At 37.8% G+C, this 13,060-nt stretch overlaps 2 protein-coding genes and 1 long non-coding RNA gene across 4 annotated transcripts in view; 2 read left to right on the top strand and 1 right to left on the bottom strand.

The window, feature by feature from the left end:
- Positions 1-13,060, top strand: part of il1rapl2 (interleukin 1 receptor accessory protein-like 2) — a 685,297-nt gene that overhangs the window by 204,114 nt on the left and 468,123 nt on the right. The window lies entirely within an intron of this gene.
- Positions 1-13,060, top strand: part of LOC127494473 (uncharacterized) — a 214,708-nt gene that overhangs the window by 24,464 nt on the left and 177,184 nt on the right. Inside the window, exon 2 of the long non-coding RNA XR_007924886.1 lies at positions 10,386-11,600. This is a non-coding gene — a long non-coding RNA (uncharacterized LOC127494473). The remainder of the gene's footprint in view (positions 1-10,385; positions 11,601-13,060) is intronic.
- The window catches only part of LOC127494456 (uncharacterized), a 490,338-nt gene continuing 488,678 nt past the window's right edge, over positions 11,401-13,060 (bottom strand). Inside the window, exon 2 of the mRNA XM_051860377.1 lies at positions 11,401-11,508. The gene's annotated coding sequence lies outside the window, so the exon portion shown is untranslated. The remainder of the gene's footprint in view (positions 11,509-13,060) is intronic.

Below are 13,060 nucleotides of genomic sequence, written 5' to 3'. Positions count from 1 at the left end.
CCCCGGCCTCAGATCCCATCGTGCCACTTTGGCCCATCGTCCTGACTCCTCCGCCTTCGCTCCTTCCTCCCTCGACTTCAACAGCTACCATCGAGATTTCAGCTCCGCCGGACTCTTTCGGACCATGGACTCCGCCTGGCTCAAACATCGCCATCACATCGCCACGGACTTGCGGGCCGTTCGTTGCTCTCCAGCCATCCAACCCTACTGCTCCATCTGGCACTGCCTTCCCTCAAGCTCCGCCTCAGCCCTCAGTGGTTCCAGCTTCACCTCAGCCTTCCGGTACCTTGCTTCCATCTTGGGGGGTCGTTTCTGCGACTCCGTCATGGACTCGGAGACCTTCTGCGTCACTCCGCTCCTTCGGCTCTCTGTCTGCGCTCAGGGCTCCACCTCCATTGGCTCCGTCACCTCCACTCATCCCCAGGGTGGCGTGGAGACCCTCACCAAAATGACTCCTCCCTCCAGCAACGCCAACGTGGGACGCCGTAATGGCTGTGGCCTGGAGCTACATCTGGACATTCCTACTCAAGGCAACCTACACAAATAGCAATCTCATATAGCAACAACCTAATGCCAAGGCCTTTGGGAAAAGGTTTGGTTAGCTTATATTTATGTTTCATTTGGTCAGGTGATCAGTCCAGCGATGAGAAACGTCTTCCACTGGTATCCTTCCGTTTGCAGTGGGAGAGACTGGATTGCTTTCCAACAGTTGCAGAGCTGCACTGAGTGCTGGGGTCTTTGTGTAATCCAGAGAACTGTAGGTCAGATGGTGGTCGATCCACAGGATCTTCTGTAGGTTGGAGGTACTTGAGTTATGCAGGTCAGGGGCCAAAGTCCTCTGCAGAAGCAGTTGGGCTGCTTGAAGGTCCGTGTGGTGAAAGGTTTACTCACAAGAGTGTAACCTAGGTCGTGCTGTTGTTCTTACCTCATCAGGTCAGAAACTCAAAACAAGGGTTTGTTCACTTGGGAAAGCTTTTATTCCTTCCCATTGGGGAGGGGATTACTAATCCCCACCTTTCCTGATGTGGTGATGTGATTGGGTCGTAGCATTCCAGGTGTCTGCCCATCACGCCCACCTTTCATTCTGTAGAACTTGTTACATTATCCCAAAATACACAGTTAAATAAAACATTATAGGACCTTGGAAATGTTTTATTTCTTTTTCAAACCTTTCTCAAAGTCCTTGTGGCAGTGTTCTGAACTTGTAGAGTCCAAACTTGATGTGAATTGGTTGAGGTATCACATTTGAGGTATCAAATTTTGGTTGAGGTCTCAGTGGGTGCAATTGCATTTGCTTTTATTCCAGGTGCGGTTTCCACTGTGTGTGCACAGTTTCCTGGATGAGTAAAAAGACGTATAGGACATGTTCCTTACAGTATTCCTGTCCATTTTTGGTGATTTCAAGCCAATATGTTTAGAAATTGTCTTTCTTTTGGAACATTTCTTTGTTCTTGCTGTGCTCTAGCCAGAACCGGTTTGGTAGCCGTAGGAGTCCATGGCCATTCACACATTGGACACAGGCATGGAGGGCTGAGGTGAACAAAGGCAACTTGTGGTGAGATTAGCCTGTGATCAATGGGCCGTTGATGTCATCTTTCCTGCCCTCCACCTTTGGCAGTCCTAATTACAATAGTCCTTTAGCTGTCGTTGAGGGTCCTATCACAATCTTTTGTATTAATCAGAGTGGGACAAAGGGAATCTTGTTTTAAACTTCTCGTGCGAACTTCTGTTGTGAAGCTCTGGTGCCATCATGTTTGCTGTTCACTACATCCCTAGAGCTAATGCAACTTGAACACTATTTTTTAAGAAGAGAGTGGTGTCATCAGCGAATTGGCTTATGATCACCTCCCTCCCTGCAATTGAAATACCTACAAGGTTGCTTTGTTTGATATGGTCTACTAAGAGTTGAGCTGCTAATAAGAAAAAATAGGGAGAGATAGGGCAACCTTGAAGTATATCCCTTTTGAGATCAAACCTAGTAGACGACACTTGTTTTAATTTAATTGAACTGTTAGCATTAAAACATAAAGTCCTAACTGCATCACAACCAAATCTTTTCAGACTAAGAAAAATAAAATTATGCTCAAGAGTATTGAATGCTTTGTAGAAATCCCAAAATAAAATATAGCTTTGATCCAAAATTAGATGAGAAAAATCAAGAACATCTAAAATTCTTGGTGGAAGCTGCACAGTGGAAATGCTTTCATTAAATACGTTCATTAAAAACGGCGCCACTTTTTGTGTGAAGCACTTTTAAAATTCTTCAGTAAGCTCACGCGTCCCAGGCGATTTATTATTTTTGAATCTGTCAATTGAATCCATTATTTCTTTAATACTTCTAGGTCTTTATTCTCCAGGAGTATACTCTTATGTTTTTCTAAAGAGGCAAAAAAGGAAGAAGTTAACTGTTCAGAGTAATTAGAGGTATAAAGCTTACTATAGAACATTGAGCAAAATTTAGAAATCAGCTTTGAATCAGAGGTAACAGTCGCGTTAATATTGAGTTATTGTATAGTATTGTAATTAGCATGTTGTTTTTTCAAGCAGAAAAAATAAGATGAATTTTGCTCCCTTCCTCAAGCCACTTCTTCCTGGAGTGAATAAATGCACCCTCTGCTTTTCTTTTATAAATCTCATCTAATTTATTCTGCAATTCAGTTATATTTATTTGATCTTCATTTGAAAGCATATCTGGACCCTTCTCCATAATAGAAAAGATTACGATAACATTATCCTCCTCCTCTGCCATTCCAGCCCGTACATAAGAACTACCATAAGACATTAAGAATTTTGAGGATTCGTACTTAAATAACTCCCAATTATTCGAATAAGAACTTTCTGTAATAGATTTCTTTAGATAGCACTCAAGCAAATGGTTAATTTCTAATTTGACAGTTTCATTTTTTTTAAATAAAAGCTATTAAGCTTCCAATAGGATGTTCTGGTTATTCTAGGGTGACCACCCTATTGATCCGTTACAGGACATTAGATGTGATTTTGTGGAACAATGCGGGACACGTGTGAGACAGATACATTTACAACTACTATGCTATGTAAATATTGATTTACATTTGTTGGCAAACTTGGCATATGCGCCGATAATGTTTCTGGCGGTGGGTGCCCACACTATAATGTTGCGCTTCTGGCAACATTAAATCCTGGAGAGAAGACAATTCTAGATTCATGGCTGCACATGCAGGAGGAAAATGCACATGTAATATCTGAGCGAGAACGCGCGCGCCTCCAGAATCCGCCTGTGAGTGGAGAGATTCCTGCCCACGTAGAAGGCGACGTTCTCAGGACCCTAAAAGTTCTCTAAAGGTGATGAAGATTCCGAACCTTTACAAAACATTTGGGACGTTCCTAAAACGTCCTCTTTTGGTAATGAAAGTGCTGCAGTTCAAGGTTCTTAAATGACTTTAGGGGGACAGTCCATTTTGGTTATTTTATGGTCAAAAAGAATGTTACAAAGAGGACATTTGGGACATTAACAGAAGGTTCCCACACGGTCCTCTGTTGGTCATTTAATAACGTTCCCGATATGAGTTTAGGAAGACGTTCTATTTTAGTTATTTTATCATCACGCGAGAACGTTACAAAGAGGACATTTGGGAAGTTAACAGAACATCCTATAGTAATAGTCCCCTAAACATTCCCAGAACGCCCTGAATCTTCCCTGAAGGTCCACCAAATAACGTCTCCCAACCCTTAAAAGAACTCCACATCGTGACCATGTCTGAATGTTCTGGGAACGTTTGATAAGATAACCTGTGGTGGCATAATAAAAGTTTCAGTTCAGATTATTTTGTCATTGCCTATTGCTTTCTCAGTTGATAGCCTGCATAACTTTAACCAGACATTATTATTTTTTAAAAAATATTTATTGAGAGTTATGTTTATGTTATTGACCTGCATGAATTAATGCATGTAAACCTTCTTTATCTTTTTCTGCAAAACACACAATGCTCTATATGAATAGAAACATGATGAGACAGTGATATTAGCTTCCCTGCAGCACTTTCACAAGGTTTTAGTTTAATTCTACAAGCTTTCCACAACAATTGAAATGTTAAAATTGAATTACAAGTGGTTAAATTAATCAACTACAAAACTAAAGTTACTAATGCAGGTTTTATTTACAAATATTTATATTGAGAAGACAATTGTCAAAAGTATGTGGAATAGTATTGTTTTGTGGATAATCAGACATTTATACACTCTCCTGTGATTGCTCTGTCATTTCTTAATTGCTTGCTCAGTTGGTAAATAATTTCAAAGAGACTTTATTAAATCCTAAAGTGAAGTATTATTTTTTTCATATTATTAGGAAACATTCTTAATCTTTTTTTTTTTCCCCACAAAATGATGCATTTCATTGACAAAACATTTTAATGTGGAAAAAACATGATGCACTGTGAATCAGGATACAGTTTAACACAGTGGTGATCTGAAACTATATATGGAATTAAGTTGTGAAATGAGCAAACCTGCAGTATATTCACAATGAAATGTTTTAGTTCTATTCTACAAGCTTTCCTGATGCAAAAACTTGAGAAAATGAGATCCAGGCAGTCCAGCAATGATTATGTCAGAGATCAAATTTGAATAAGGAATAACACATTTATAGAGACAAACAAATGAATTAAGTAATTAATTGTTAATAATAAAATCTAGAGTATTGTATCTAACAGATGAAGATTAAGATCAGAATATAGAGGAACAAAATTAAGATATTTGCAGAATGAAATGAGAGGTAGAAGAGAAGAAGCAGAAGATGCAGAAGAGATGCGAGAAGCAAAGAAAAGCTAAACTATCAAAGACCCAGTCCGTTTTATACCATAAGCATAGGAAAACTTACATCCCACTCAAACTTATGTTTTGGTCTAATAAGAAAAGGTCAAACAGATTTATTCATTATGTCATAGCTGGTGTAACGGCTAGGTGAAAGTGACTGGTCAAATGTCAAAGATAGATGAAAATAGATACAAAAGGTGTTGTTTTGACACCCTTAAGAGAACATTGCAGATCTTTCATTATCTCATGTAATGGAAATGGAAACAGACATATTTTCATACAAAGGTACAAGATCAAATGAGCAACTAATTCTGAAAACATCATCGCTTCTGCAGTACTTGGCAGGCGTCCAATATCTAACCACAAACGTGTCAACATGACCTGTCACATTGGAACACTTGAAGAACAATTGAACATAGCAAGCATACATAAGAATAACCTTAAAAGAGTACATTAAAGAGTAAATACTTGAAAATATGATGAGGATTAATATATGGAGTAGGAGTACATGAATATATGAAATCAAAAGTAATATTGATAAATCATAAGTCATAAATGATTAACCTGAAATATTATTAAAATGCATAAATATGAATCAGAAGGTTCCATTTTGGATCCACTATTTCCATAACAATTAAAATGTTTAAATTTTAATTGTTTATTATATAGCAGCTAAAATAAGTATTGTAGTAAGTATTGTAGTAAGTATAGTATTTTGCATGTAGTAATTTGCATATCTGTAATATCAAAGATGAAAGTAAATAATGAGAGTTATTTATTTCATTTTGAATAAAAAAGAGCAACTGATTCTGTGTGTGGCCACCAGGGGGCCCACAAGAGCATATGAAATGACAGCTTGATCAGTTGCAGCTCTAGTGCCTCCATCCCAATAATACTGTACAACGCAACGTACATTCATATCACATTAGGGCTGCACGATGAATCATTTTAGCATCGATATCGCGATGTGCACATCCACGATAGTCACATCAAAGGAATTGCAAAGTTTAACCAAAGTTGCACGTGTTTAGGTCCTGTCACACAGAGCCTCACAGACTCACGTGAACTCCGAATTGCGCTCGGACCACTTCCGCATCTATTTGTGCTTGAACGGACATACACACGCAGAATTATGTCAAAATGTCCTTGTAAACACAGTTGCTTATGGCTTAGGTAAGGCAAACAAAGAAAACGAATGTGTATCATTATAAACGATCTGTGCATTCGGACTTAAAGTCACAGCAGGCTTGATGCTTTCTGTTTCATGAATGTTAACAAACAACAAAATACAAAGAGAAAATCTGCTTTAACACAGATTAATTATATTCAGTTTATACAGTGAAGACTATGCGTGTTATTTTACATTTGATTATTCATTTCCTGGACCTGAATACTTACCTGAAAGATATAAAACACCCATGTATTTCATTTAAATCACCCCAATCATTCTAGAATTATTCTTTCCAAATAGAGCTATTCAAGTAATCTGTTAAATTTACTTCATATCGCAACATATATTACAGAAAAACAAAAATCGTAATGTCAGTTTTTTCCAATATCATGCAGCCCTACATCACATGTTAACGCAGCAGTAGAGTTACACTCACGGGACACTGCACTTATTCACAATCACAAAAGTTCATTATTTGCATGTGCTTTAAAGCCTTGCCGGTTAAACATTCGCATGCTGTTCTGACATGCGCTTTTTCTGAGTGCGTACACCCAAAGCGCGTGCGCACTAAAAGCCTGTCAAACAGTGCCCCATTACGTCTGATTGCGCTAATACTGTCAAATACTCACTAGGTTTACATAAACACAATTGGTTATGTCAAAAGTAAAAGTAATAATTTGAGAGAAAATCGAATGCGTCTTTTTGTTAGATGCGTGCAGGTCTTAAAGTGACAGCAGCTTAATATTAAACATGCTGCCAAAGGGATAGTTCACCCAAAAAATGAAAATTCTGTCATTATTCACTCTTTCTCATGTTGTTCCAAACCAGTATTAATTTCTTTCTTCTGCTGAACATTTTGAAGGATGTGGGTAACCAAACAGTTGTTGGTCCCCATTGACTTCATAAAAAAAAAAAAATCACTATAGAAGTGACTGGTGACCAGCATTTGTTTAGTTACCCACATTCTTCAAAATAACTTTTATTTTCAACAAAAGAAAGAAACCCATTAAGGTTTAAAACAGCTTGAGAGTAAGTAAATGACAGAATTTTCATTTTTGGGTGAACTATTCCTTTAATGTTAATACATTTATTATTGTTATCTTGTTACAGGTCCATCTGATCTGTTCATTTTGTCATTATTTAAGTATGTAATTTAATATTGTGCGTTTTGTACATTTATATTTATTTTTTTTATATATAAGAAGATTCTGTTTATCTTAAGTTATTCTAAACGAGGGGCCCCCAAATAAAATTCTGCTTAGGGCCTCCTTTGCGCTGTCCACTCAGTTGTCATCAGCAGGAAAACCTCTCTCTATGATTGCATTGGTTGGTTATTTCCACAGCTAGAATATGACGGCTGCACAAATAGATTTTTAAATGCCAATCACAGTTTTTATTATATTTCATATTGTGGTATTGTAATTTCAGGGATGAAAAAAATTATAATACAGACATGAAATACGGGACACTATTTAAGTCTTGCGGGACGCGGGACAAAGCTCCCAATTTCGGGACTGTCCCGGAATAGGTTATTCCCCTCTCAAGTGCAAAGAAGTTGATTCGTATCAGAATTACTTTGTGGTCTGTCAATAGAGTCGGGTGAATAGAGACTGAAATATCTTCTTTAATTAAGTCCTTTGATACCAACCAGTAATCAATGCACGAGTAGCTACTAAGATTCTTATTAGACCAAGTGAATCCTGAATCATCAGGAATTTTTTGCCTCCTAATATCTATTAAATCATATCTATCCATAAATAAATTTAATTACCTAGTTGTGGAAGAATCCTTACCAGTAAGGCCAGTGATCAATTTGGTTACTGAGAGTAATGTTAAAATCCCCTCCAAAAATAACATATGCACTAGAAAATTTAGACAACCAGTGTTTCATTTTGCTTTCTATCAAGTTAAGTAGCCGAGTATTTTCTGCACTGTAGTTGTAACCATACATGTTGATTACTAAAACTGTAATATTGATAACAGATATAAAATGAAATATAGCTGCAAGCAGCAATTATGGGGCCAAGCACAAAGAAGGCACAACAAGTCATGCCATCATGGCTGGGAGCATCAGACCTGCTGCAACAGTCAGCAAATAAAGACCTATTAAGATCATTTAGATCAAAAACAGCTGAAAAATCATAAATACAGTCAATAATAAAGATTTACTGGTTTATCACTTTTGACCAATAGGTGACGCTGTGACCAAATTAATGCAGTATGGTCAGAGTGAGGTGACAATGACACTCGCAAAGTTTGGTGTCAATATGTCAAAGCATTGCAGAGATACAGCCTCAAGAGTCATTTTGGCATCAAGCATCTACTTCATTGCTGTGGTATACGAAAATGGTTTCATCTATCAACACGAAATCCATAACTTTTTGCCGGCATGGTCGGAAGATGATACAATTCAGTTTTAGTGAAAATGGTAATGGTACATTAATGCATTCATAAAATATAGCATTTTATATCATAATACTGTATTGCAGTTAAAGGTACAATATGTAAGACTTTCTGTCCACTAGAGGTCGCTAGAGGCCTATTCAAAACAAAGGCGTAGCTTGATGACGGCAAGTTTGAGCACGGAATCTTGGTACATGTGGCCTTCACCTCACAGCCGGTGGAAAAGAATTGGGATAGGACTCGGGAAGAAATCATGTTCATGGATGTGATTATTAACGTTACTGTAGTATGAAGCAGAGCAGGACCGAGTGTTGTGGGAGCTGAACGAGGCCGCTGGAGCGATTGCGCAACACACGCCGCGAGCAGCGGAACTTTTATTATGCCACAGTCACCGGCGCTGCTTCCACTTTTCCGGTCATGAGTATGAGGTAACACAGCTCTGTTTATCATATTAGATACATTTGAGTGTGCTGGATGGCTTGTGTTTTTACTAAACTGTTACTAAAAATAAAGCTGCATCTGATTATGCTATGTTAGCTACTTCACAAAATAGTGTTTTTCTCTGAGGCATGGTAAAGCATGATACTCGCAAAAAAATCAAGAAAATTAGATTTAAACAATAAGACTAAATGTGTTGAGCTATATAACAATAATTAGTTTTCTGTCTATAAATATATCAAAACAGTTGTACTTTTGTCTATTAAAACATGTAAATATTAAAGCGTCTTTGGTGTTTCCATGGTTTCTACAAAATAAAACCGAAAACCGAGGGTAACGCGGGTATGACACAATTGACAGGTGACTCCTCACATGTCCCAGAGCCTTGGTTAAAATTGCAATTTTATCACAATTTACAAATATTTGCAAACACTTGGGATATTTTAAGTACTCAAGTGAACAAAATATATAAAACTGTGGTTTTTGGATATTTTACTGCAAAATTCTTACATATTGCACCTTTAATGGCAATTTCATGTTTTGTTCAATTATAGCACCACCAAGAAGCACAATCTCACCACTTTTTTTGTTTCCCTTCACAGCCCATGCATGTGTATGTCAAATTTGATGAAAATATCTAATTTCCTTTCAAGTCAAGTCAAGTCAAGTCACCTTTATTTATATAGTGCTTTTTACAATGTAGATTGTGTCAAAGCAGCTTTACATTGATAACTGGTACATTATTTGGCTGCACAGCAGCTCTTAAAGAATAGTGTCAATGCAGGCAGATCAAAGCACTGTTGAATATCAAATGTCAAGTCAAGTGTCCCCAACTAAGCAAGCCAGAGGCGACAGCGGCAAGGAACCCAAACTCCATCAGGTGACATCAGGTGGCAGACAAGTGGCAAATTGGTGTTAAAATGGAGAAAAAAACCTTGGGAGAAACCAGGCTTAGTCGGGGTGCCAGTTCTCCTCTGGCCAACAGTGCTTTGTTACAATTCAGGTTGCTATCATAAGTCCAATAGGATCGCAACATTAAAAGTATTTATTTCAGTTCCATCCAATTGAGGATCGTATTCATCACGCCGGTATGGACGGTTGTTGAGGAACTGTGTCGTGGCTGTCGTGTCGATGAGGCCCTCACAGTGGATGATCTAGTTGACTCAATCTCTGCTGATACGTCAGGGCTGCGTTGTGATCGTTTCAAGGTGGAGGTCCTTGGTCTCACCTGGATACGGCCCGGATCCGGTTGACTACGGTGAACCTCGGGATAAACAGAAAGACTAATATTAGCGTAGATGCCATTCTTCTTCTGATGTAACGAGTACATCAGGTGTTATAGGAAGTGTTCCCGGTTCCGGCTGACCTAATTTATGCAGCCTAATAATCCTTTAACGGATTTGGAAATATAAATTGGTAATGTGTTATGTGTATGCCAGGTTAAAGAGATGCGTTTTTAGTCTAGATTTAAACTGACAGAGTGTGTCTGCTTCCCAAACAATGCTAGGAAGATTGTTCCAGAGTTTAGGTGCCAAATAGGAGAAAGATCTACCACCTGCAGTTGATTTTGATATTCTAGGTATTATCAGCTGGCCTGAATTCTGAGATCGCAATAGACGTGAAGGACTATAATGAATTAGGAGCTCGCTCAGGTACTGGGGAGCTAAACCATTTAGTGCTTTGTAAGTAATTAGCAAGATTTTAAAATCTATACGATGTTTAACAGGAAGCCAATGCAGTGTTGACAGAACTGGGCTAATATGGTCATACTTCCTAGTTCTAGTAAGAACTCTAGCTGCTGCATTTTGTACGAGCTGTAGTTTATTTATCAGGCGAGCAGAACAACCACCCAGTAGAGCATTACAGTAATCTAGCCTTGAGGTCATGAACGCATGAACTAACTGTTCTGCATTTTTCATTGAGAGCATATGTCGTAGTTTAGATATATTTTTAAGATGGAAGAATGCGGTTTTACAGATGCTAGTAACATGGCCTTCAAATGAAAGATTGGTATCAAAGAGCACACCCAGGTTCCTAACTGACGACGAAGACTTAACAGAGCAGCCATCAAGTGTTAGACAATATTCTAGGTTATTACGTGAAGAAGTTTTTGGTCCAAAAATTAGAATCTCTGTTTTTTCTGAATTTAGTAGTAGGAAATTACTGGTCATCCAATTTTTTATATCAGCTATGCATTCCGTTAATTTTGTGAATTGGTAAGTTTCGTCAGGGCGCGAAGAAATATAGAGCTGAATATCATCAGCGTAACAGTGAAAACGAACGCCATGCTTCCTAATGATATCTCCCAAGGGTAGCATGTACAGAGTGAACAGTAACGGTCCTAGTACTGAGCCTTGTGGCACTCCATATTGAACTTGTGATCGATATGACATGTCTTCGTTTACTACTACAAACTGATAACGGTCAGATAAGTATGATTTGAACCATGACAATGCAATTCCAGTAATGCCAACATAATTTTCGAGTCTATTTAAAAGAATATTGTGATCAATAGTGTCAAATGCTGCACTAAGATCCAGTAACACTAATAGAGAGATACAACCACGATCTGATGATAAGAGCAAATCATTTGTAACTCTAATGAGAGCAGTCTCAGTACTATGGTACGGTCTAAATCCTGACTGGAAATCCTCACAGATACCATTTCTTTCTAAAAAGGAACATAGCTGTGATGATACTGCCTTTTCTAGTATTTTTGACAGAAAAGTGAGATTTGAGATCGGCCTGTAATTGACTAATTCTCTAGGATCAAGTTGTGGTTTTTTAATAAGAGGTTTAATAATAGCCAGCTTAAAAGTTTTTGGTACGTATCCTAATGATAAAGATGAATTGACGATATTGAGAAGAGGGTCTATGACCTCTGGAAGCATTTCTTTCAATAGCTTAGTCGGTATAGGGTCTAACATGTTGTTGATTTTTATGATTTAACAAGTTTAGACAATTCTTCCTCTCCTAAAGCAGTAAATGAATTGAATTTTTCCTCAGGGACACTACAATGCACTATCTGACACGATACTGTAGTAGACGGTTGCATGGTTATTATTTTTTCTCTAATATTATCAATCTTGCAAGTAAAGAAGTTCATGAAGTCATTACTGCTGTGCTCTTTGGAAACATCAGAAGTTGAAGCCTTATTTCTTGTTAATTTAGCCACTGTATCAAATAAATACCTAGGGTTGTGTTTATTTTCTTCTAAGAGTTTTGAAAAATAGGCAGATCTAGCAGATTTTAAGGCCTTTCTGTACTCAATCATTCTCTCTCTCCACGAAATACGAAATACTTCTAGTTTTGATTTCTTCCAGCTGCGCTCCATTTTTCTGGCTGCTAACTTTAGGGCCTGAGTGTGGTCATTGTACCATGGCATTGGATTAATTTCCTTAATCTTTTTTAAACGCAAAGGAGCAACTGAGTCTAATGTGCTGGAAAAGACAGAGGCAATAGTTTCTGTTGCAACATCGAGGTCTTCTAAGCTGTCTGGTATGCTAAGGCGATGAAAATGATCAGGAAGATTATTTATAAAGCAATCTTTAGTGGTAGAAGTGATGGTTCTACCATATTTATGGCATGGAGGCAGTTTAGCCACCTTGACTAAATGTAGTATACACGAGACTAGATAATGATCTGAGATGTCGTCACTCTGCTGCAGAATTTCAACAACATCAATATCGATTCCATGTGACAATATTAGATCTAAAGTATGATTACGACAATGAGTGGGTCCTGACACATGTTGTCTAACACCAATAGAGTTTAGAATATCTGCAAATGCCAATCCTAATGCGTCTTTTTTATTATCTACATGAATATTAAAATCACCAACAACAAGGACTTTATCTGCAGCTAGTACTAACTCTGATAGAAAGTCAGCAAATTCTTTGATAAAGTCTGTATTGTGTCCTGGTGGCCTGTATACAGTAGCCAGCACAAATGTCAACTTACATAATGTTACGTAAAGTACCATAGTTTCGAAGGAATTATATTTGAAAGACTTCTGACTAATACTGTAAATATTACTATAGATTACAGCAACACCTCCCCCTTTGCCTTTCTGACGGGCATTGTGTCGATAATCATAACCTTTCAAACCTTTCAGAGCTTTAGACATTTATGTGTATGAGAACATAAAAAATGACCCATGGGCGACTGATTTTATTTTTTTTGCCACTTCCTATCAAAAATGGTTTTGTCTCGATCGGACTAACGGTTTCAAAGATATTTGCAAAAGTTCTTTAA

The sequence above is a fragment of the Ctenopharyngodon idella genome, chromosome 14 (assembly GCF_019924925.1).
Source record: "Ctenopharyngodon idella isolate HZGC_01 chromosome 14, HZGC01, whole genome shotgun sequence".
Taxonomy (NCBI): Eukaryota; Metazoa; Chordata; class Actinopteri; order Cypriniformes; family Xenocyprididae; genus Ctenopharyngodon; species Ctenopharyngodon idella.
The sequence above is the reverse complement of the archived record's forward strand: the minus strand, read 5'-3'. Positions and strand labels throughout refer to the sequence as shown.